Below are 26,530 nucleotides of genomic sequence, written 5' to 3'. Positions count from 1 at the left end.
GATGACTAGACTTGGGCTAACCCACTACCACTTGGCACCTAGGTGTGCAAATAAAAGTACGATGCTCTCTTGTACGGGGAGTTTTATATGTATATTGTACATATACTACTTTCACCAGTAACTGTAAACTATATTACTTACATCAGTGGTTCCCAACCTTTTGATTTCCGTGGACCCCCTATTTAACATTAATGGAACCCAGGGACCCCCACTGAATCATCATTGGAATCCGGGGACCCCCGCCTGAGTCATTACTGGAAGCTGGGGACCTAATTTGTCAATATTTGTTAATATTTTTTTAATTTTCTAGGCTCTCGCGGACCCCCTGAGAAAGCTTCGCGGACCCCTAGGGGTCCCCGGACCACAGGTTGGGAACCACTGACTTACATGATTGATTCTTTCCTCCAGACCTGTGCCAGTTTAAACAGTAATCTGAATGCCATCTTCCTGGATTGGTAATCTCTTGGTCTTGGTGTGTGCGTGTCGCTACACTCTGGCCTCCATCCTCATCGAGTAATTTATACCGTCATACACATTAAAGCAGTGAACTTTATCCCATAATTCCATAAACAAGCTGTCTTTTAAGTGATGCCCCATGTAATTGTCGCGGCTGCATGGGTGTGAAGTTGGGTGTGCCCTCTGATTACACCCTGATTTATTTTAGGTTTTGGACTCGGTACACTCACACAGAAAGTTATTCTGAGTAGGAGGGAAAGCATTGAAGAACAATCTCACAATCAGTTACGTTTAGTGCTTAATTCATAAAAAGATAAGTAATTCGGTGTTGTTTTTCAGGAGTTTGCTGCCAAATACCAAGGCTGTGTAGTCTTGCTTTGCACTTTGTGCCTTTTCATTCCACCACCCTATGGTTTGAAGTCTGTTGACGACTAATCTTGGGGTGGATGTAAAAAGGGGAACAGGATTTAAAACTGAAGTGTTTCTACAGTCAACTACAAGCTTATAACTGTATTCAAGAATATTACTTGACACATTGACGGCGCAGAAGACACTTGTTGGGATGAAAGGGATTAACCAGCATTGGAAATATCAGGAGGTTTGACTATTTCTGAAAGTGCTTCTTCAGTCACTGGTGAGCTTAGGGACTTAGGCCCAGATTTATGGTGGCCTAGTGCCATTCCAACGCCACATTAGCGTAATTGACGCTAATGTGCCACTGGATGGGCAAAAACGCCACTCCATATTTCCAAAGTGGAGCAATGCTTGCATTGCGCCATATTGTAACCCTTTGAGCCACATTATGCTTGCACCAGGCATAATGTATGCAAGGGGGGCGTTCCGGCACTGGGAGGGGCGTAAAAACGGAGCAAAGGAAGCTATGAGGTTCCTTTGCCCCATTTTTATCTAAAAAATTTTAACACCTGCTAAGTTCAGGCATTCAAAAGTAGCTTCCATTGTGTTCAATGGGCCTCTGGGTGCTATGCAGGATTAGCGTCAACATTTTTTACGCTAGTACTGGAAAGCGCCGGACTAGCATTAAGAAAATTATAACACTACCGCCATGGTGCACCATATTTTAAATACGGCACACACATCGTGGCGTTAGGGGGAGCTAAAGAGCGCAAGAAAAGTGGGCCTTAATGTGTTATCATGAATGCACTCTGGCCCTCATCCTTGCACACATGCATTCATTTCTACCCACTGATTCATTTCTGCATTGAACATCCTACCTACCCACCAAAAAGCACATAAAAGCTCAACAAGCATATGTAAGATAAATTAGAAAAAAAAAATACAAAAAAGAAAACATGCCACCTAAACAGTAGGCAAGAAGTAGCCATCTTGCAATGATATTATATCTTGTTTTAAATTTCCAGTGTACCTGCTGCATTTAGAACTGAAGTGCTGGCCATCTTAGAAATATAAACACTGGTACATTTTGGACAGTACCATTCGAAGATGGCTGGCTGGTTTTGAAGCAGTAGCACAATGCGCATTAAATGAGTCAAGAGCGAGAGACTCAGTAGTGCTTACTGGGGAGCTAAATGCTAAAAATTTAATAAATAAATAACAAAGCAAAAGAAGGCACGAATTGAACTGGGAGATATAAAAAGCAAAAAATGGAAAACTTAAGGACTGGCCCACAAGCCATGGTACTAAATTACACTCATTTTCACCCAGAGGCGCACATGATCAGCCACAATGCTGTCCCTTATAGGGATATAGAACGAATGGCTGAAATGAGCTGATTAATTGCCCCATGGTGTGTATTATCATCGATGCAAAGCAAGAATGAACCTCTAAAAGGCGATTGGGCAGAGAGTTCTGAGTAAAGCCCTTCTATGCATACCTTTGTTTGCATGTGATTTTTTTTTTTTTTTTTTTTTTTTAAATTTTTTTTTGTTACTGATTTTTTTATTCAAGAGCTTGGCAGCCATCTGCACCTTGGAGGCCCTCTTCTGATGGTCGAGCAAGAACTCTCACAGTGTTAATCTTCTATACCCGGGGTTTGATAAGGAGGGTGGTAACAAACTGCATCCTTGACTAGTACGATGACCTTTGGCCTTCTATGTAACAACATACCTGTCCATGGTTTTTAACACAGTGTAATACAAACCCACTTTTGCAGGCCTATTGGCTTTAACACATGCTGTTGACAATAGATAAGTTGGGCCTGCTGTCTTTATTATAACTTCTCATAATGAGCATTTTTTACCTAGGGTGTTTGACAAAACCTTTTCCCAATGAACCAACTCCTGCCTGTAGTCTTTCACATTGGCTTGCCACCATAAGCTAATCAGGCCCACCGTATTGTGCGTAAACTGGCAACCACCAGGCATGCAGTTTTAAAATGACATATATGTACTAAGTTATTGGCAAAACGATACACAACCCCTTTTGAAAGTGCCCAGTAAGAATGATCATATTGCAAATCTTAAACTCCACGGGCTTGTCAGAGGGAGCAACCAGAACCCTAGTGGAGTATGGTAATTTGTGAGATTGATGAAGCAAAAAAGTGGTCTACAGTCTTTAACTCAGTATAATAGCAATCCACGCCCTATTGGCTTTAACAACTACTTTTTACAATAAAATAGAAAGGCCTGTTGCCTTTGTCATTGGTTTTCATACTAAACTATTCAAACATGTGACATCGGATATAATGTTTTCCAGTAAACCAATAAGGTTGATAGCTTTTATCATTGGCTTGTCACAATAGCCAGCTCTGGCCCACTGTACTAAGCATAAAGTTGTCAAAACAAAATATCACCCCTTCTAAGAAGGGTTAACCAGGATTATCACAGTGCAGATCTTCCTCGAGGGTCTGTCAGTGGGGGTTGCTAATACCAACACCCTTTCCTATTGGGCTAATCTGTGAGATGTCTACTGCCTTTGTTATAACTTTTTATATACAAAATAGATCAGGCCTAATGGATTAATCGTTTAATTGGCACCATAACCAAGTCAGTCTTAATGTAGTGAACAAAAGCTTTTCTCAGGCAGGAAAAAAGTGCAATATTTGCCACTCTTTTTCTCAGTGGAAACACAAATTATTTCTAATCAAATGCTGCCCTGTAGGAACTCAACATGTAGGTGGAAACAAAGCCCCTCTCTCTGCCCATACCCACCCCTTTGTCAGGCAGTTTATCAGTGCAAGTCAAAAAGGCTTAATCGTACCATAGTAACTTAAGTGGGGGAAAAACAAAGACACTGACTCTTTGATCCTATATATCCTTGTCAAATATGGAGCAGAGATTAGCGCCACTGGAGCATCATGTAAAGTGACTTTCCAGTAGAGCTTGGGGCTCATAGATATGCCCCTTAGTTCTTTCATGGCCACAGATCCTTTTGAGACACCCCTTCAGCTTTCCCATCCCACTTAAAGCACTGCTTATGGCCTTTGTTCAATCTTTAGATAGACCTGGTGGTCACCCTTGAACAGAAATCAACTATGTCCTGTGCTTTCTTCTTTCACCTTGTGTAATTTGACCCTCCATTTCTGTCCTCTTGACTCGTGCTTGGAAGTGCCCTTACGAAGGTATAAGCACTTTACAAGCAATACATAATCTGGGTTATGTCCCAGTATCACTGTACATATGGGGTAACCCATATTACAAATCCAGCAGCATTCGTATTGCAGCTTTTCATTTACTACCTTCTCTTTAAACCCCACAAATAGCCAAAGGGTTCCATGTTTGTTTTTGGTACAGTTGTGCACCATAATGGCTCTTGTGCTACATTGATTATAAGTACTCTATCTAGTGTGCTTGATGGCCACTACATGGCAAGCCTTCTGGGGCAGTGGTTCACGGTAACCATCAGGTGGTCTCCTCTCTGACACCAGGAGAATTTACATGGGAACCTACCTCAGAAAGCCGGGGGTCATTAACTGTAGTAGTGGTTTGTGTGTGGGAATACTATATTACTTCTAAGTGCACATGAGGAAGTGTAGCTAGTGTAGGCACGGGGCGTAGCTTGGTCAGTAAGATTGGGGAGGAGTGAGCTTCAAAGTTCCCAACAATCACCCTAGCATATCATGATAAGATACATTATATGAGAAGCAGGGCATGAGGGGGCTTAAGCGGCAGTAGAAAGTGACAGCGGTGTGGATTAATGTTACTTGAAGGACAATATGTTGGAAAATAACCAACATTTAAGAATTTCAAAACTGAAAGAGAGTCTGTATGTTTTTGCCTGTGTATGTACATGTAAAAATTCTGGATTAAATCAGACAGGCACTTCACCACACCCGATTGAAAGCAACTGCAGCCAACTATCTACTAAATGATTCATTTATTTGGGGGGAAGGGGGTGGGTGTAACACCCCAAAAACCACTCCTGTAACTACGCCCCTGTATAGGCAGTTGGGGGTTCCTTGTTCACTTCAGCTTCATGGGAATATTGTTATGAATACTGAATATAGGGGTGGAAGCACGCCTTTATGGGTATTGTGAAAGGAAGGCAGTGCTTTAGGTCAACAAGTTTAACTAGGTTTTGTCACCCTCGGATGGGAGAAATGTTAGCAAATTGTCCCTATAGGACTCAGCCCTTCACCTGACCTAGATTGATAACAAGCAGCCGACAGAAGGAGGCTAATCGCAAAGGAGTTTACTGACTGGGATTATTCAGAGGCTGATGTGGGATTTGCAATTCTACCTACAGGGGAGGTGTGGCATTTGGCCTTCACAACTGGATGCTCCAACCTCACTAGTCATTTAACCCCTTACGGTTTGAGTTAACACATTTGTATTGTTCATGACTTCCTTTTAATAAAAATAAAAAAAAAATGTATGCAGTGTTTGATAGTTTGCTGAGTTGGGTTTGGCGAATTGTTTACACGGTAAACGGAAGAACTGCTGGTGTGCTTCAGCTCAGATGCACCACTTCCTCTTGGTGGTTGATGCAGTGATGGATGATGAACAGCAGGCCACACACCAGAAATAATGCTAATGGTTTTGAAATTGTTAGTCATGACACACTGGTCATTTTGGGGAAGAGGGTAGCATTACCAACCACTGACACCGACCTTGGTGGAAAAGGCCACTTTATTGGAAACAGGTGCACTTATAAACACAAATAACTAGCACCAGCCACGATGTCGCCTAGATCAAATGGTGGCCTGTGACACAAAATGGACAGATATGTACCCCCTGGCCTATAATGTAGTCCTAAGCAGTTGTGGGCTGCTCCACTTCCCCAATCCTCGGGGGGAGTGGGCGGAAGACCTTCCAAAGATCAGCTGCCCCCCAAGACCCCATTGGTGAAGAGGGTAGCATTACTAGCCACTAACAACGGACTTGTGTGGAAAAGGCTGCTTTATAGGAAACAGGTGCACTTATAAACACAAACCTTGGCCTTTGCCTTACAAAGCTACTAGCCGCACTATACAAACAGTTTACCTGATTTAACTAACCCCTCCTCCTCTACCTTGCCGGACCCCCCCTTTCTCCAACTTTCCTCTGCAATACTATATTTTCATATGCTGATTTTAATGATTGCTATCTTTAAACTCCCTTCCAGTTTGGTGTAACTCTGAACATGTAAGTAACATAACATCTAACTAACTTAACTTCCTGGCTCGTCCAGGTGTGCTTTTGTCTATTCGTTCCTTATCAACCTGGACTGCCACTTTCAACAACCATAAACTTCTGTCAACCATGGCAACTTGCCATGGCCCTGGCATCCAAAAAAGGCACCCTTCAGACTTTTTCTGCCCCCCCTTCCTCCAAATAGGTGTTATTGAGTGTACGTTCAATAACTGCTTCAGCCTGTCCCTATTCTGTGGCAAGGACGGTTCCATACCTGAAAGATAAATGCACACTGCTTCCTCTGAAAAAATTGACATCCTTGAATCGCAAGTCCGTATGCTTTAAGACCGTGATACCTCTGCCCTCACAAAACAGGCGCATCTCTTTGTTAATTTTGCGCAATGCCATCTCAACCACTGCTGGTTGCTTTGCCCTTTGCCAAAACCTCAGCGGAACAAAAGCAGTCCATACTAAGTGGCAAACTGTCCACTGCTGCTGAATTTCCTTAAGGTCCCTTTACATAGCTTTCAATATCTGCCTTCCTTTTTCCATCACCATATCGTTCCCTCCTATGAGTAGCGACAGTAAGTTGGGGCACTGCCTCCTCGATAGGGCCTTACTCTGACATGATAACAGTTCCAGCCAAGGCATCTCCCTTTTTCTCTCCTATCACACGCTGTACATCTCCAGTTCCAGGCCCAAGTTCCCCATGGCTGCTTGTTCGTGCTTGTCTCTGGGCCCACTTTACGAACAAGCGGCCCACCAACCAGATAAACAAGCTAGCGACATCCGGGCCAGGGACCAAACCTGTAAAGTACAAACACAACAATATCACCAAACACCCTGCATCATTTCTCCTTCGCCTCATCGCATGTATCACTTAAAACAGTTGGACCCCTATCTGCCTGCCTGCGTAATATTGTCTCTGGATCAACCCTTCCTAACTGCTATAGCCAAATTTATCCTGAAAGAGTGGGTACCATATGCCTCCACCTCTGGGCCCTGACCCTCAATCCCCTACTCAAAATAACTGGTGATTGAAATGCCATGGCTGTTTTCCCAACGCTATGTCGGAATACCAGGTCTGTTGCCACCGTCAACTTGGTGTGCAACTTCAGTCCCCAGCGCAAGGAGCAGGCTGCTGGGGGGGGTGAGGGGGGGGAACTTTCAACCAAACTTTTTTTTTTTTTTTTCTTTACCTGTCTGATGAATCTTCGAATTATGTAGCCATATCAGAATACCTGCCTGGCTCATGTGCGTTTTCTCCGACCGTAGACTTCTCTTCCCTCTTCCTCATTATCCCCTCCCCCCCTTGGCAGCTCTTATACTCTAATGGCCCCAAAAAACATCAAGGCCATCAAAGTGCTAAAAAGCATGGGCTCATGCCTGCTGCTGCAAATTGCTGGCAGCAATGTCATTATCTGTCCCAGAATTTTCAACGTCACTGGTCTCCTCGTTGGCCCCGCCCATCCCGATTCCCTGGCCCAACCCTTCAACAATCTCCTGCCCAGATATCCTGCTGATGGTGCGTACCCCCAGACCAGCTTACCCATGAACGCTATACCTGCTAACTTTCCTGTGATTGTTATATTTGATTGTCCCTTGTCTATCAACGTCAAAATGAATTGCATCACTATGAACGAAACAAAGCATCTGCAGTGTCATTGTCTACACCCAGCATATGTTTCGCCCTTAATGCAATGTCATGGCACAGGCAACTCAACACAAATGCCCGCAATGCCTGGAGGTCCCTGGCAGACTGTCTGTTGACCATCTGCACTAACGACAAATTGTCAATCCTGAAAAACCACCCTTTTATGTACCAGCTTTGAACCCCAAACAGTCAATTCTACCACCAGGAGAAAGAATTCCAAGCAGGAGATACTACGCCCACTTCACTTCCATTCTAGCGGCCACCCCTGCAAACACCATCTGCCTTGCCATGTTGAAGCCTGGGCTGCCCGCGGCATCTGAGAATGTGTTGCATCCCATTCCAGTTCCTGCCAGGCCTGCTAAGAAATCCTGTGGAAGGATCCCCAAAAAGAAGCGTCACATGTGCAAGTCCTGCTTCACCCCCGTGGCCAAACGCACATGGTTGTAGCGCAACCTTGGTTGTGCCAAAGATAAGCCTAGTTGTCTGCAGAATGTTCTACCTGCCCTGTCCACCCTGCATGCAAAGTTCAGATGTGCAACAGTACTTAAACTTCTATGACCACGACCTTACGTTTGTGCAACATGTCATCCAGCAACAATGCCACTGCCACCTTCTTCTCCTCTGGAAGGCGCACCATCATCCCCTCTGAATCAGTCTCCATGCCCTGAAAAGATAATACTGTGCTTGGACCCACTGTCTTGACAGATGCTAAAGAGACCCGAGTCATCCATAATAACCTGAAACCTTTTCAGCATACTCTGACATTGCTCTGAGCCAGCCTTGCCAACCAGGAAGAAATCATCAAGATAAAGTGTTATATACATGTGTCCCGTTTGCTTCATAAAGACACATTGCAGCAAGTGCTGAAATGTTCAAAAGGTGCACATGTTATGGAAGGGCCCATACGGAGTGCTTTGTCCACATACCAACACTCTCCAAACTGCATCCGCCAGAGGTCAGTCATCAGGGTGTACCAGCAGCAAAGAGAAAGCTGACTTAATGTCACTTTTTTGCCATTAGCACCCCCTGTATGATTTCTTCCACCAATGCCAGGCCCACGTCCACTAATGGGTATGAGACAGAGGCCTGTTCCTCTGAGATAAAATTATTCAACTGCCCTCCAGCCAAGAGAGGTGCTGAATTAACGGAAACTGCATCCTCTCCTTCCTGGGCACCACTCTAAGTAGGTGAAACCATTAAGTTTTGCATCGGCCAATTTGAAAAAGGGACTGCCATGCAACTTTCTTGCACCTCCTTGCACAATTTATTTCTGACCTCCTGTTTCTGAGCACGCACCGACTTAAGAGTTTTTGCCCATTTCTGCCTTCTTGGCCCAATATAACCTAGTCGGTATCCCCACGTGACACTGTCCAACAAAAGTTCTGTCTCCCCTTTGCGGTCATATTATGACAACTAAAAAACACAACCTCTCCGGCTTAAATGGAGTAGGAGCTTTTACCCCCCCCAGTGCTGTGTACAACCCTGCCCTCCTGAAGTTTGGCTGCCTGTTACCCTGCTGACCTCCCACTTTGGCTTGCTTCTGCTGCCCTTGTCCAGCTGAACCCCTTGACATGTTCCCTGCACTGTAACAGTTGACCAAGGCATGCCTGCCTGAGCATTTGAAGCATTTGTGTTGCAATTTGCAATACTCCCTCGTGTAGGTGCCCTTATTGAAATCCCAACAGGCCCTGAGCTGGCTACTTCTGTCCCCTGTGTATTAGTCTGTCCTTTGGCTGCGGTCCTCACTGCATCCCGGGAGTGACGCCCTTGAAATGGCTGATACACTATTGGTAGCCCAATGGCTGTAAAAATGACTTCCCATATTTGACAGGGCCCATTGTGTGTTGCCAGAGATCGGTATTAATTTTTCCCACTGTACCTCCGGGTCCATGCGCACCAGAAACTCCCCAACGTATTGGACCGATGAACCCCCTCGTAGTTAATTTGCACTTTCCTAATTGCATCCATGTATTGAAAAAGCGCTACTGACAGGTCAGGGTATTTCTCGCAGTAAACCCTGGCATATATCAGAAAGGCTGCTGTCAAGTTCTGGATTGTCACTGGCACTTTTGGTCATTTTGTTAGCTCATTTTTCCTCCTCCTTTGAGCCCTCTTTGGATCGCAGCTCTCTATGGAGGAGTTTAAAGACCTCCACATACTATTCCTTCCCGCCCCCCCCCTCCCCAACGTTATTTATTTTGTCACTAACCCAAGATATGCCCATGGTTGCTTTGGTGTACCAATGTAGGGAAGCTTCTTAATCTTCAATTCTTTGCTCTCCAATGGCTCATCCTTAATCGCCTCAGCTGCTTTGGAGCCCCCCCTCCCCCCGTAATCAAACTGGCGTCACCTAACCCTTTCCCGTCTCCCCTGTGTACCACCCTCTCATATCTGTAACTGCGGTTGCTTCCCTTTGCCTGCAGCTGTACCGTCTGCGGCCTGAGGCGCTGCTTCCGTGCCCACACATACATCCAGCACATCTGCATCCTTTTGAAGGCGGGCCTCTCCGCACCCTGAAGGCTCCTTAGCCTCCACCATAACTGACACCATGTTATTCACCAATTTGGTTTCCAAAGCAATCTTACCTAGTGTCAAATCGGTGGCCGTTCTTGAGCCTTTGGCCTCCCAGCTGGAGCTGTTGTGATGTGTCTCGGTGTCTGCTAGGCCTCTCTGCAACTCCTGTCACCTGCAATATTACAGACAATACTGTGAGTTGTCCCCCTACCCACTCCTGTACCCATCCTGCCGCCATTCTCCCTCAACATCCCGATCACCACTCTCATCACTCTCATCCCTCAACTCCCCTTCCTCCATATTCTCCTCCCCTTGATCCACTACAGTGTACTATACATCCTCTGTCATCTGCCCATGAGGGCCTAGCCTGTGCGTCTCCCCACACCAATACCTTCGTGTTAATCGTGTACTGCTTTCTATTTCTGAAGGGGCATACCCTGCCCTCTCTGGTGCTTTTCCACCTTAGGACATTGCTTCCCTAGCACTGTGACGTCCGAGGTCGTGGCACTGAGAAGGCGTCCTTTACTGACCTCTGTGTCAAGGGTGTGCCGACTCCTACCGTTGCCTGCCTAGCCACCCACGGCCCCGCCTTCACTTCTCCTCTGGACCACTGAGCCATACTGCGCTTGCCTGATTCTGCGACGTCATGCGCAGCATCTCCCGGTGAAATACAAAAAAAGGCCCAGTGTGCTGGTGCAACCCCTGCTAAACCACACCACAGCCCCCCAAGCCATATGAAGCACACTCCCCGCCTAAGCCGCCATCCCTCCCAACATTTTGCTACTCCATACGGGTCCAACCCCACCTACACCCTGTCGTCAGCCCTTGGCATCTGGGCACGCTCTGCCTGCGATGGCTTCCTGTACACTCTTCCTAGCCGCCTCCCTAAGCTCTCAGCCTCATACGCCACAGATCCCTTCTCCCCCATCTCCCATCTGCCCCTCCTCAGCCTCCTCATTGCTCTTGTTGCTCCATTACAAGAGGGCCGTCACAAGCACTGAAGGTGGCCCCTGTGGCTTCCACCCTCCATTTCCCCCCCCCCCCCCCTCATTTTCCTCACCATCCCCTTTCATACCACCATACTGTGTGTAGTCCAGTTCCTCACCCCTATATGCCCTATGCAATACCTTCCTTGCACCCTCTGGTCGAATACCCAACTCTTCCAGAGAAACTGCCTTCTGCTTATCGCCTCCGGGTGTCAAATCACCCCCTCTCTCCAACAGGGCAATGCCTTCTCCCTCCCTCTGCGATCTGGGGGTGGGGGGGGGGGGGGGGGCGGAGTCCCCTGTGCGCCTCGGCAGTCTTAGCTGCCAGAGATATTTAGACATCGGGGAGCTGCGGAGCTGACTGTGCTGCCCTTGCTCGGCCACTCTCCGAACCAGGGAGCCGCCCCCTTGGGGCAGAGAGCAACTGATTGCTCTCTGCCCCAGCTCTATGCTGCGGTGAGCAGACAAATACCACTGCTTCCATTCCCTCAATAGCCCACCGGGCGGGCCGCGCTCCTGTGAGCGATCCGTCTGCTAGGAGGTCAAGGCGGCTTCCTCACGCAGCAGCTGCACAGCCTGTTCCACCTTAACGTTTGCCATGTTTCTGCACAACCAGCCAACACACGGACTACAAAACCCTATAATGAAATAGCGAAGTGAAGGGAAAGTGCTACTAGCACCAGGAAAAACTCTCCTTAATACTAAAAAAACGCTAACTAGCACCAGCCTCCGTGTCACTTAGACAAAATAGTGGATGATGACACAATGGAGATGAATATATATACCCCGTGGGCTATAATATAGCCCAATTTATCCCAAGAGGCCCTTCCAATCCTACTAGGGGGCCAGAGACCTCCCAAACGTCGGCTGCCGCCCCCCCCCCCCCCGTCCCCCTAAAAAAAAAAAAAAAATCCCTGTTCCACATGGTATTCAACTACTTCCCCAATGAGGACCATTCCCTAGGCTACTGACTACCAATAAACAGACCTGTGTATAATCCAAGATGCAGACAAATCTAACTTGCTCTTGCTTCCATTCCATGATTGGTCAGTCCCCCACCCACTATGTTGCAACTTGTATTCTCATTTTGTGTGCTCACACGGCTAAGCTACCAAATTTGGTATTTCCATAGAAGTTCACCCTGAACCTTTTGTCGTCTGTCCTTAATTTCTGCCACCCGCCCTTCCCTTCGGTTATGTAGATTAGGGAGTTCAGCTTTCATTGGCTGCTGTTTGCTTACGGGGAGTTGCTTCTGGCTGTTCCTTTCCTGGCAGGTCTCCTTCAGCCTTTGAACCCTGGAAGTTGCATAACTGTTATTAATTTGAGTAATGATAGCTGCCGTTTCCAATTCTGGGGAACTGATGTAGAAAGCACTACTCTGCTGATCCTTTTTTCACTTATCCATTTCTTGCGAAAAGGCCTAACACGTTTTCTTGTAGTCACTTGTCATAACTCCAAGTAGATTTTCTTCCAAGACATTTCACTAAACTTAAACTTAAGTCCTTAACTCTGTCACGAAGTCACAGCTCTTCTGAATGTCCTCTTGTTTGACATTTCTGTATCACCTTACGCTTATAGTCTTGTGCTCAACTCTCTCTACTTCTGCTCATACTTTACTTTTTAAAAATGTTCTAGTGTTTCCCCCACCACATCTGCCCGTCCGATCACATATTCTCCAATCTTACCAGTGTTATCTAGAGTCCTGCTGCTCTTAATATGAGAAACATGGTTAATTATTCATTAACTTTTAACTGGCGTGACTGCACTCTGTGCAGTTATGCAACAACCTATTAGGAAAATGTTATATTGATCTGAAATGGCATGACATCTTTTTATTCCCATCATGTGCCAAGCTCATTCTAGTCCCCGTGGAAAAGTTACAAAAAAAGCTTCTGAGCGAAACAGTGATGACGTTTTATGTAGTAAAGGTATGTGACTTGTAGTTGTGTAATTCAGCCTGACTAACCGTGTATGACTAAGTTTTCCCAGTACTGTATTCGGATATGGGCACATTTATAAAGTTCACCATCAAAGTTGAGATATTGTTAAACTTTTCACTTTGCCCACTTTACAAATTTTACACCTGGGAGATGGTTTCTGTAAAAAATGTATTTTTGTACAGAATTTCTTCTATTAAACTTGGAGTTTTTTTCAGAGTGTTTATCCCACAAACCTATTTTGAGCTTAAGCTTTCTCCTGATTTAAATTAGTTTACTAAATTCTGGAATTTTAAACTGGCGAGCTGACAACTTTTGCACACCACTAATCTTCGGTCAGTGCTCCACCAACCCTCCTGTGATTCCAGTACAGAAATGTATTTCGTGCCATACTCAGAATTACTTTTGATTGACACAGCTGGACTAGTTACTGGAGTTTAATAATCTGACTAGTCCACGCTGGTCCTGGGAGGCCTGGCATTGACAGTCAGTGCTTGATTGAAACCAGACTCTCTGCTTCCTTGAGAAGTTCAGTTACACCTAATTCACCAATCACTAGGACCTTGCCAACCATCATTGCGTTTATCCTTGATCCTGTCAAATGGATAGGCTTCACAAAATTAAGAACAAATTGCATGTTCTCAAAGCAGTTACCTTAAATGTTCTATGTGAATCTCTGCTTCTGAATCCACTTTAACTATTTATAGCACCTTACATCATCATAGAACCCCTCTTTCATGAACGCATATCACATTTATGAAGGCTCCAAAGACTCCCTTCTAGTCCTGCCAGCTGCAAGTGGTTGCTACTCACCGTTGGGAACAGCGCTAAGAAAGACTGGCAAAAACAGGATGGATACAAAGGCCCATATTTATAGGAAAATGACAGAGCGCGACGCGGCGCCAAAATTGGCAGCGCCGCACTCAGTAATTTTCACAACGCAGGGATGCGCCGTATTTAATTGAATACAGTGCACCCCTGTGCTAAATTTAGCTGCCAGCACCAACGCAGGCATCCTAGCACCATCGTGCAATGATGTCTGCGTTGAGGGGTTTGATTGTGTGGGAAGGTGTCCCTTTTTGCACATAAACAATCACTAATGGCGATTTGTCGTAAGTGTGCCAAAGGATCATTTTCAAATGATTATGTGCAGAAAGTGACACCTTCCTGCACATAAACAATCATGTCTAGCATTTTGCTCTTTCTGTGTGTGCTGCAGAATGCAGCACACATAGCAAAAGCAAACAAGCATTTGCAATGCAATGGGTCTCGCGTTTGCTTGATAGAGCGATTAGCATTGTAAACTCCTAACCGGACTTTTCTTGCCAAATAAATTGAAAATGAAAAGTTTCACGTAAGCTAGCCATCGCAGCGAAGCAGACACACAAAAGGAAACAGAAGTTCGCTTGCAGTGAAATGTATTGGCAAAAGTGCAAATATCCATGTAACCGGCAAAAGTGCAAATATCCATGTAACAGAGTTGATGTCATGGCAAGCGCTCGACTACTGGCCAGCGAGATCACGCTCCGGGAAAAAAGAGGAAAAAGTAGTCCAGAAACTGTACGGAAAACATGGAGCCTCATACGTTTTCAGTAGTTGGTCGGTTGCACTCGAGGAGGGCTAAACACCGGGAAAGGCATGACATATGCATGCCTTTCACTAATGAAATCAAGCAAATTTTAAAAGGCAAGCCCACAAACCAACCAAACTGATGGGAGTGACATGGGTGTGGTTACAAGCCCATAGAGAAATTACACCAGGGACAGAGTGCTTTGCGCTCAACGCTAAAAACAAGGAGAAACAAAAGTATTCCTCCTCATTGCACCTTTGGTGTGCCGTTGGATTTTGGCACTGCCTCAGGTTTACGAAATCTTGTAAATCTGAAGCAGCGTCAAAATGCAATGGGTGGTGCTGTGGCATGCCCACAGCAACACCCATTGCACGCCCCTTCCACGCAAAGGGCTGCGTATGAAAGGGTCATATTTACAAGGTGGCGTTAAGCCACAGAAAGTGACTTAACGTCACTTTATGAATACAGCAGAGGGCATAGCGCCACTGGAGCATCACGAAAAGTGACGCTCCAGTGGCGCTAGGGGCTCTTAACTATGGCCCAAAATGTGTCAAGTTCTAGGGCCCTCCAGCAAACCAAGGACTGCAGACTAAACGTTAGCTTAACTTTTTGTCAGCTGGCTTGGACGTGCTTCACATATAATCTCATCAGCAATCAAACATACACCTGAGATGCACAGATGCCGCAATAAGAAGGCAAAAGAAAATACTGTGATATCTGAACAGGAGCATAACTGAGAATTAATCCCGATTTTTAACCTGAATATCTGGCGAACACATTGTTTAACTAATCAGATGTGAATTTCCAATAGTTACTAGATCGGTTTTGGGAACAAAACATGTTTTCTATAGTGAAACATTCCTCTCTATCAAACTACTGCTTCATCCCAAACACTGATGATATTTTCTCCAGATTCTGCACGTTCCAACCCTCTGGGTTTGCATCTTTGTTACTATTGAGGTTTTTGAAAAATTTCAAAAATCCTCCCTTCAATAATTTAGACTGCTAAGTTATTGGGAGTCTTGCATCTGCTCTCTGCAATTGTCACAACATTCTTAAAATCGTATTGTCTTACACTGCTTTCTGCACACCCTCTGTATTGTCTTCAAGAGTGTTCCCATGTGAAACCATATACCAGGAGCGATTAATCATTTACCAACATACTCCTATGGTTTACTCTCTCCCCAGACTTTAAGTGGTACCTAACCATTAGAACTCTGTGGAAGACAAGTAAATGTTAAAAATCCTCAGTCCAACTCTATACAGCAGTTACTGGTAACTGTAAGCCCTCTAACAGTTCTGCTCCTCCTCGTGATTAATATGATGGAATGAAGGTGATAAAATGGAGTAGTTTTATGTTCAGGATTCTTATCACATAACGATGCAAGCTGTATCCAATTAACACTGAGTTAAAACGTGGGGACAATCTTTTTGCAGGGACAGTACACTTCTGTATAGCCAGTTTTCCCTTTGACTACTTGAAATAACATATTCTTGAACTCGGTGATGACAAGATACCCCCATCAGCCACCCCAACTTGCTTCTCCCTCATACACTTCATAATCGTACATTTGACACACTCCCTTGTCACATAACAAAACTTCCCCTTCTACACAAATTCCTCTCCACACAAAGCTCCACTTTAAATTCAAAAATAGGTTTTCCACTTCCAAAATGACATATTTGGCATATGTCATATTCTGCCAAAGTACATATCGCCCATTGCCTTTTTGGACTAATCCTCTTTAGTCTCAACACCTCCTATCTTATTTTCTTTTTCACAACTGTGTAGTCACTTAAAGCTCAAACGTAACCTCATTTCTAAAGAGCTCCTCTGTTAGCAGTTTTTGGAGAAATATACACATTTGATGTATTTTCGTAGAAAGTGTTATTTATCTGGTCTCATAACTTCTTAGTTGGTTATGGCAATACATTTACGATTCTAACCATCCACTGTACATTTTTATATCTTTAAACTTACTTGTCTCAGTCTCACTGCACTGTTAAATCTTAGTCACTTGAAATGCCAATGTCTTCTTAATCCATGTTCCTGTTTATCTTTCAAATGTTAAAAATGCAAAACCACAAATTAGGTAACCTCTGAAAAGCTCCAACTGCTAAAGCCAAAAGGCATCCTTCTAAATTGAATCACCTATCTTATAAATGAAGTAACCAACTTGGAATCATCATTGATCTGGTAATATGCTGATCTAGGATCAATAAACTTTGAGACTATTTGGCCTCTTCAGTAAAGACCATTCGTCCTCTTTAGTAAAGACCATATCACAAATATCTGATGGCTATAAAGAATTAATTGTGAATATGCTTCCATTCAACGCATAACCATTTTTTCAGTATGGTTTCCAGATCACCACCATAGGCAAACCCATTTCATTAGCCATTACTCTCTCAATAGTACCTTTACCGAATAACCTTTTCACTTTGTGACCCCTTACAGGTAGCTTATTGAAAATCTCCTAGTTTTTTGTGCCATTGGACTTGTTTGTTTCTTCGTGCAGAGCCTATGTGGCTACCTGACCAAATACGGTATTTTATAACAACCCATTCAAGGAAGCATTAACTTGTGAAATTTCTTTCCATTGCCTTGCACACTTGCTATTGAATGCACCCACTACTTGTATCTGACGCACTCCTAAACTCCCTTTTTGCAAAGTATACAGCATCCTGTGCTTCTGCTATCATTTGAAATGGGTTAAGGATCCACCCAGCCTGATTTCAGTCACCACATATCTAAATTAAAACTGTTAAACTGTCATCGCGCTGCCACATAGATTATGGTGTTACTGGAATGTAAACTGCTAAACATTCGAATCTTTCTTTCATGTCCTGCATTGTTGGCATACAACATGATTTACATTTGTGATACATCCAGCACAGTCATCAACCATCTTGCACGATCCAGTAGCCACACATGCATTACTTAGCAAAACACTCTTTCTGGAATTCGGTCTCAAAACCTGATCAGCCCTTGGCATTTGTGATGGGTTTGATCCGCTATCAGTGTTATGAATAGCTCAGCATTTGCCTATTCCTAAGCCTGTTGGTGCTGTTACAGGTGGCAGAGTGTGGACTTTGGTTTGTTTTCTCTAAACCTGTGTAACTTCATATCGCTTGTGCTGCGTACGCATCTCCCAAACCCTGATCCGTATGAACCTCTGTCTCCCTCTTGCCATGTTGCCAGATGGGCAATATCTAGCTTATTTAAGGGTTGGGGAGTGGAATCCTTCTAAATGAAAAGTCCTTATGTAGGAAAGTCACATTTTTTGACATGGTTACCCCCATTTTTGCCTGTTGACAGTGTGCTTAGACTGTTTTCACTGGGATCCTGCTAACCAGGACCCCAGTGATTGTGCTCTCTCCTCTGAATTTGGTTGCCTTAGTTCCCTGTACACCCCACAATTGGCATACTGGTGTACCCCTGTAAGTCCCTAGCATATGGTAATTACGTCCCCAGGGCATTGGCACACCAGGGGTCCCCCCCATGGGCTCCAGCCTGTATTATGCCACCCATGGGAGCCCATGCAAACTGTGTCTGCTTGCCTGCCATTTGCAGCCAGTGTGAAAAGGTGCGTGCACCCTTTCACTGCTGGTCACTACACCAGGTCACTGTAAGCCACCCCTATGGTAGACCCTTCTAGCCCCAAGGGCAGAGCACAGGTGCCTCTATGAACTCCAGCTCCAATTCTCTGGGGAAGCCAAGTACTGGCCATAGGCCATATTGTCCAGCTACATAATGGTATATCCGAACCTAGGCCAGTATTGGTGGCATGATTACATACACTCTGGGGGCTCCTTCGAGGATTCCTCCCCCCCCCCCCCACTAGTATTGCTTCTACCAGTTTTCGATGGTATGTGAGCAGCCCATGCTGCGGCAGCCACCCATGCCGGGTACTGCCCTCCTGCTGCTTGACCAGCTCAAGCAGGGGAAGGCAGAACAAAGGATTACCTGTGGGAGAGGGGTGCAACCTCCTCTCCCTTGGAAATAGACGTTATAAGTCTGGGGCGTGGTAGACTCCCCCGAAAGCGCCGGCTTGCTTTGAAGGGCACATTTGGTGCCCTCCATGCATAATCCGGTTTGCACCAGTCCAGGATCCCTCAGTCCCTGCTCTGGCATGAAACTACACAAAGGAAATGGGAATGACCACTCTCTGGTCAATCACCACCCCAGGGGTGGTTCCTAGAGCTCTTCTAAGCGGCCACTTGATTCTGCCATCTTGAAACCAAAATGGGCAGAGGCCCCTGGGAGCATCTGAGTGGTCCGGTTAGGCAGGTGACCCCCTCTGATAAGGGGTCACCTTACAAAGTGACAAGGCCCCTTTCTGGGCTATTTAGAGACTCCCTTTCGGATGGGTCCCCATATTCGGCATGCAAGATTCCACCAGGACTCCTCTGCAATGACCTCTTCTACTCCTGGCCACTGGAACAGCTGCTGGACTTCACAGAAACCGAACAAAACTGCAACACCCAGACTACCTCGCCCTGCAACATTGTTTCTGCAGCTCCTGTCAGCGCTTTGCAACATTTCCACAGCTGTGCATCGTCTGGGGTCTGCAAAACTTCAGCTACACCAGAGAAGCAAGAAGGAATCTCCCTTGGAGTGAAAGTCACTCCCCTGAATTTGCAGGCACCTAAGGCAATGACGTTGGCTGCGGAGATCTTCTGGATCTGCAAAGATTCTCCAACACAGGTGGTGGTTCTGAGGGGTCCCCTGGGTCCTCCTTCTGTCCAACTTGGGAGACGGTGAGCCCTTTCCTCTTCCTCCAGGACAGAATCCCTATGACCGCGACTGTTGCAGCAACCAAGGCTTGTTGACTCCTGCTCCGAGGGATCTTCAGGCTCCGAGTAGCCCTGGCCTCCAGCACTGTGTAAGGACAGTCTCCTCTCTGCTGCGCCAGTGACGTGGGACTCTTCCTCAGTTGTGCTGCGTGGGCCTCATTGCAACTTAATGTGCCTGCTGTCAGTGGGTTGCTCATGGGGGCTCGGAGTGCTTCTGCTGGCTCTCCTGTCTTCTAGGTGTCAATCAGGACTCCCCTCCAAGAGTTGAGTCCTTAGGACCTTAATGGTACTCTCCAGCCCTGCAAATGTTCTTCAGCTCCAACTTGCATTTGCTTGTTGGTGGTCCTCCTGACTACTGACCCATCTTCAATCCGGTGACCGTCTAGGGACAGCTCCTAGGCGACTTCAGGGACTTCTCTGCAGCTCCTGGACTCTGCAACTTGCCTTCATCCTTCACCGTCGTCCTGGATTGTCACCCACAGAAGGGTGTGCATTGTCTCCTGCCATGCCTGAACACTCTTGCGTGGATTGGACTGTACCCTTCTTCCACAAGTCCTCTTTATCTGGAATTCACCATCGGGTTCCACTGGTCCGGTCCTGTTTTTGCATTGTTCCAATCCTAAGTCCCCATGTTAGCCTGTGGGATGACCAGATGACTTACCTCTGCTCTCCTGGTCACTGGGGTCTTCTAGATACTCACCTCTTGGGGTTCTATACTCTCCCAACCTTGGGATAACTACTCCATGTCCTCTGGTGGGGGATGTAGTAGGCTGGCCCTCTATGTAGTGTGCAAAGCTAGGCACATTGTGCATGGTGTCCAGGCAACCATGCGTTGGTTTACATGGGTAAAAGGTAGACCAACTAATGCTCTAACTTTTATGGTAGCTTGGTCGAGCAGTGAGGCCAGTCTTTGAGCAGTGCAAAGCATTTGTTGTACTGACAGAATCAATCTTGCAACTCACACACTCAAAGGAATAACGTGAGACCCTTTTACAAAAATACTTCAGATTTTTATATAAATTTTATGACCAAGATCATCAAAATTGGTTAAGTACTTTTTGAGGTATGAATTTTTGCAGCTTAATAAAAGTAGTATTTTTGTGCGCAATTACGCACCATAGGAATCAATGGAGGATAAACTTTAAAAATACACATAAAATAGTACAGTTGGTTTACCAAGTTCTTCTTTTGCATGTTGGTTGAGGTTGTCAGTGGGCACTGGCAGCTGGAGAAGTTTGGGTCGCTCGCAGTTCCAGCAGGAGCAGCGGGAAAGGGTCTGTGGAGCTGGTGCAGGATCAGGTAAGTTTAAAGGTAGATCCTGGGGATCCCCTTGGAGTGTTGCGTTGCACGGGGTGGGGGGACACTTAGGGCACAGTGGGTTCTTTGGTGCAGGGCACAGGGCTGCCGGGTGCATAGCGAATCTGTGAGGACCATGCCCTTAGAAACAGGAGGTAGATTGGTTCAGGGGTTGATTGCAGGATAAACTGGGCACTCAAGCGGAAGGCTTGTGTTGTTTCTGAAGTCTCTCGACTGAGGCTTCCTCTTGGTCCTTTTGCAGTCCCAGATGGGCTGTTTTTTGGGTTGTCCGGTGACTAATACTCAGGGTATTGGTACGATTCAGCTGCTGGAGGGCGCAGTGCCACCAAACTTGGCACATTGGCAGCGTTTGTCTTCTGGGTCTTTAATATGAAGTTTGGTCCGGCTGGACCAACGTTTCCGGAGTTAGCATCCGGTCAGTGGAGTGGACCTCCAGGGCCTATTAGTTCCTTTTGGATTTAGAGTGGTACCTCCATTCCTGAGGGAGTTCTCTGGTAATTTGCAAAGCCTGGAGGTATTTTGGGGTGCTTTATAGTTTTTCCAGTTGCCAAGCAGCTCCTCAGCGGCTATTGTTGGGTCCTGGGTGCAGCAGGCAGGGGTTGGTGCCTTTTCTTTGTGCAGCAAGTCCACAGTTCTTGTGCCTTAAAATCTTCTTGTTGCTGGTGGTCGTCTGTCTAATCTGATTTCTTGGTCTAGGGATGCCTATTAAATACTGTATTTCGTGGGCTTTTTAGGGGGGAACCTGTTAGTGGCCAGTGGGTCATTTTCCTTAGTGTGGCTGCACCCACTAAGTGACCACTTCCTGTTGGCAGAAGTCACTTCCCTACACCTGATTGGCTATTTTCCTTCCATACAAGATGGAGGAAAATGAAATGGAGAGTCCATCTTGCATGCAACACCTATGGGGTGGTGCATGCTAGATAGGGCTGGGCCGCTCCTCATGTCCTTATTTTGAGTTTCCCGCCATTGCTCCCGCCAAAAGTGGGGGTTTGCAATGGGGGTGGCCATCTGCTGCTAGCACCAGGCCTGGAGGACGAGTTTAAAAGGTGGTAAGCCCTTTGAAGCTTGCTGGCAGGAATATGCACATTCCTGAGGGAGGTGGGGGGGGAGTTTGTTCCTCCATCCAGGAAGGGCTTTGTTCTGAATCCCAGAGGGCAGAGGCCCAAGGGATGCACACTTGTGTTTGGAAGTGGCAAGCTGGATGAGACTGGCGAGCAACCATGCCAGGATAGTTAGCTTTTGCAGGGGGCACCTCTAAGGTCACCCCTAGGTACATTTTGTAATAAATTCAACACTGGTACCAGTTTGGACTTATCTTTCTGAGTTGTTTGATACCAAACAACTCAGGTTTCAGATGGCCATCATGTAGCTGTGAAACTCGTACTGACCCGTGTCCAGCACATTCATTTAAAATGGCTGCACTGTTCACTCACTATGTCCCAGGTTTGGCAAGGACACAGTGGGGACATATTGCTCATACATCTATGCCCTCACATACAGTATAGTGCACCCTGCCTTAAACCTATATTGCATGCAGTGTGTAGTAGACCCGGACAGTGTACCATGTCGAGTTTGCATTTTAGGTTTGCATCAGGACACCCAGCCTACAATGGCAGTGCTGGGTGCACCTGAATGCATGGCCCTAGAGAGTGGCACAATCAGTGCTGCTGCCCTCATGGGCCTACCCTTAATACCTCCTACATGAGTACAATTTACTAGGGACTTATGGTGGCAGCTAAAGGTGTCTCCAATTGTGTCAGTGCATCACAGCTGTTTTGGGGGAAGAGATCTGCCCCAGGGAACCTGGTTAGGAGGGTATGTCAAAAACAGGCCTTTTCTCACAATGGACCCATTCTCACATTCCACTATTTTAGTATCTGTCCCCCACCCCCAAACACCAAATATAGGGCCCTTGCTGTTTCTAATGTTTTTATGCTCGTTCTTAGTACGTACCTGTATATATTTTGTGTGCACTTACCTCCAGAGAGGAGGGATTGCATATAGTATTCTAGCTCAGTGTTACTATAATAACTTACCTTTTATTTTTGCCACACTGTGTGGTTCCTTTCATGTGTGATGAGTTACTGTGTGACTACTGTGGTATTGCAAGTGCTTTACACTCATCCTAAGTAAGTCTTGGCTGCTCACCACAGCTACCACTAAGGAACACTGTAACACGTACTAATAAGGGTTGCCTGGACCTGGTATGCGGTGCCGACACCATAGGTGTCCACCAGGACAGCCTCCTACACCTCGTTTAAATGAGAAGTTGTTCAGTTAAACCTGAACTGACCATGAATGTTTTCATTGCAACTAGTCACAAAGTGACATGTAGTAGCGGAGGAGTGCAAATCATGAACAGACTTCAATTGGTTTCCCTCCATCTTCTCTCTTTTCATACCAGTGTGATGTCCTTTCTAATAAAACACTATCTTCAGAATTGTAATGCATATCCAGGTTTTTTTATAAACAGTTGGGACATGTATTGATGGCTTTCTGTTTCTTAAGGTTCTGGCAAAGCTAAGCATGCTTTGACCTTCTGCCACCAGGTGATATTCTAGCCTAGTTTTCTTTACCATCCTTGTAATTAAGACCACAGACTGTCACAACATAAAAGACCATTTAATTTTAAGTTCTGTTGGTAAATGGGGGAAAAGTGGAGGAACCTTCTGTGACTTGAGAGATATAAATCATACATAGACACAGAGGTACGATTTATGCTTTTGGAATACGAGGCCTAGAATTCTGGATCCTTGTGCTTTAATAATGAAAGAGGATCGGTGGCAGAGTGTCTGATGGATGATGCTATTGGCACCTGGACATAGGAGACTCTGGGCACTAAGATAAGGAGTCTAGTGCTGTGAACTTCTACAGGAGCGTAAGAAGCACCAAGAGACACAAGTATGTAGTGTGTGCTAGATGTGTAGCCTTTAAACAGTAACTGGCAATTCGTTTTTTTTTTTATTAAACATTGCTCCTGATAAGCAGAATCTCTGTAATCTGCACATTTTTCTTTTTAATTCATGTATGTATTTGATCAGTGGCTGTTACGATTTTATGTAATCAACCATGAAGATTTTCAGGTTTCTTTCACAGACGGAAAGATCTAGAAACGCAATCTTCTAGGTTTCTCTCTCTGCTGGCAGTCATACACAGCATGCATGTGTATAAAGGAAACATAGAGTTAAAAAACATAAGGTTTTCTAAACCTAAATAGCTGCGCGTGCACATACTAGTGCTACAGTGGCTATGTTTTCTGGTGAGTGTGTAGTTTCATGATATATTACTACATAGCACACTGATACCTTACAGACACTGACGTTTGAATTTATCAGTTAAATATAGAAAATATTTGTGCTGCATTACTTTAACGAAAAAATTAATAGAGGAAATCCTATCAGGAGACAAAAAAGTAATTAAATAAGCATTTGCAAAGCCAATAAGTTTCATTTATGAGACCTAGTGGCTTTTGCAAGTATTTTAGTCCTGCTGTACAGCAGCGTGGCTTCAGAGATGGGGGGGACAACATGGATCACGGAGGGTGCGTGGGCAGGGATGGAGAAGCATCTGGGCAACAGAGTAGTAGTGAGGAAGCAAGAATGACAATGGAAGCCGGGCGGGGAGGAAGCAGGAATGTCCACTGAAGAAGAGAAGACAAAGGGACAAACATGGGCGAGAAATATGTACACAAAGTACATGTGGGGAGACATGTGGAAACACCCATGCACTCATGGAGTGCTTAAATGCCAATAAATAGCACCTTAAAAGGGAGCAGTGGAAGGGCACAAGTATTGGGTCCATTCTCCAGTGGAAGACAAACACCCGAAGAGGAAGGGAAGCTGACGGATCAGACGCAAGCAAATGTGTGACAATAAAGCCAACTGTTGGTGAACAGAGGGTGGGCTCTAAGTCCCATTGCAAGCTAACAATATGTTTCTCAACAGTTCACACAGGTGCTGTCTTAGTCGAGACCTAATTAAAAAAAATCATACTATCAAGAACCCTGATTATATGCAAAAGAGAATGAGCCCACATTCACATGACCTATTTGAGATCGTGTTCGCATTATTTTGCAAGGTACTTTGGTACTGCAGAGTAGGATTATGTTGAAAGCTTCCTGTGGAATATACTGCATTCGAACTAATAAAGCTTGAGCTTCTCCTCAAGGACTGGCGCAGAATTGGTTGTGTGATCTGGCCTGCATGCAAAAATGTACCCAAACACAAAGCTTCTCATGCAGAGATGATAAAACCTGGCTTCATCGCATCTCTTTGTCTTGAGATCTCATTCAGCTGGCGTTGCGTTTCAAGGCACGAGTGACTGGTGTTCTAACACGACTGGCCAGGGACCCTAAGGCACATGATTTAGGCTCCAGACGCACTTTTCTTTTGCAGTAATCTGACTATAAATTATTTCTTAGCATAGTCCGCTTGAATACCAGCATGTTTTCTGAAGATCTAAAAATATACCGTACTTCGTTCCGTTAAAGGTGTCAATTTCCTATTTATCGCTCTAAGTTAGGTAAGCAGAATCGTATGACCGATCAGGGAGTTAGGCTTTTAATTAGGATTATAAAGTTATGCAATCTTGATGAGTGTATCTTCTGACGCATGCTAATAGTTCACTCCATGTGTTTCCATTATTATTGTGAAGCGTTTTTTTCCACTGCATGTTTCAGTACTTTTTATCTTATCTATGTGTTTAAGTACTTCTTCTTACTTAATAATAATTGTCGTAGATGCAACTGAAGCAGTTCGTGGAAAGTACTGCATCCGAGTTCCTCTTTCCCATAGATGGCACATCTTTTCATAACATGGCATTTTCTTCTTGGCTCCACCCATCACTTCGGCAGACACACCTGTGACTAATCCACCCAGCCAAGAATAGTATGGAGGAGGCGCCCTGCATCTGGAGGGACGAGTTCCATCCATGCATTGCAGTAACCAGTCCATCCACTGGTATCGTTGGTGACCCAAAAACCTGACCTGATTGATATTTTGCATCTTTTAGAAACTAGTGAGTAGTTTTCGCTGAGATGAATGTAGGTGGGACTAGTAATTTACTAGTACTTGTAGAACATCTAACAAAGTCTGTATTTGCAATGTCTTGGTTTTTAGTATGATAGTCCTCTCTCCTTTGGACCGTTTTTTTTTTTTTTTCCCTCTCTCTTTCTTTCTTTCTTCAAGTGCCAATCAATCAAACATTTATAGAGCACGGCAAATCCTCCATGAGGCGTTGAGGAATGATCATTTGAACATCCAAGTCTTTAGATCTCTTCTGAATCTCTTGAGTGACTGTGCAGTCCTGAGGTGCAAGGGGAGGTTGTTCCAGACCTTGGGAGCAAGAAGGAGCGTCTTCTGCTGTTGGCTTGATAGATCTGTGGGACATCTGTGAGGGAAGCTGATGGTAGGTGTCTGGTCGGTTGGTGGAAGGTCAGGCTTTTGCTGATATATGCTGGTCCTCCGTGGTGCAGGGCCTTGTAGGCATGGGAAAGCATCTTGAACTGGCAAACCGTCTGTTTCAGTTACTGTGTGACTGTAGATGTCAGTATCCTCGCAGCGCTTTATTACTTTGGATTCAAAGCAACTGCCATAATGCATAATCAGTAACAGGCCCCTCTGCTTTCTGCGTGGCGTATGTCTCTATCCTGATGACATCAGCATTGTAGTCGTGAAGCTCACGTCCCCTCATACTTGCCCCTCCGGGGCCTAAAGAAGCCTCCTGCGGCGAAGTGGGGGGGGGGGGGGGGGGGGGGGGGGAGTCGGCGGTTG

General features: G+C 45.5%; 1 protein-coding gene and 1 long non-coding RNA gene across 5 annotated transcripts in view; one reads left to right on the top strand and one right to left on the bottom strand.

Moving 5' to 3' along the window:
• LOC138283916 (uncharacterized) overlaps positions 1-11,355 on the bottom strand; it is a 62,306-nt gene extending 50,951 nt beyond the window's left edge. The window contains exons 1-3 of one of the 2 annotated variants that reach the window (XR_011201322.1): positions 11,280-11,355; positions 10,224-10,324; positions 6,691-6,791 (exon numbers count right to left, since the gene is read on the bottom strand). This is a non-coding gene — a long non-coding RNA (uncharacterized lncRNA). Of the gene's footprint in view, positions 1-6,690; positions 6,792-10,223; positions 10,325-11,279 lie in introns of those variants that run through there. The other variant, XR_011201323.1, reaches the window with a different exon arrangement.
• PLPP1 (phospholipid phosphatase 1) overlaps positions 1-26,530 on the top strand; it is a 220,090-nt gene that overhangs the window by 9,814 nt on the left and 183,746 nt on the right. The window lies entirely within an intron of this gene.

Source organism: Pleurodeles waltl, chromosome 1_1, assembly GCF_031143425.1.
Source record: "Pleurodeles waltl isolate 20211129_DDA chromosome 1_1, aPleWal1.hap1.20221129, whole genome shotgun sequence".
In the NCBI taxonomy this organism is placed as follows: domain Eukaryota; kingdom Metazoa; phylum Chordata; class Amphibia; order Caudata; family Salamandridae; genus Pleurodeles; species Pleurodeles waltl.
Note: the sequence above shows the minus strand (reverse complement) of the source record. Positions and strands in the feature narration are given on the sequence as shown.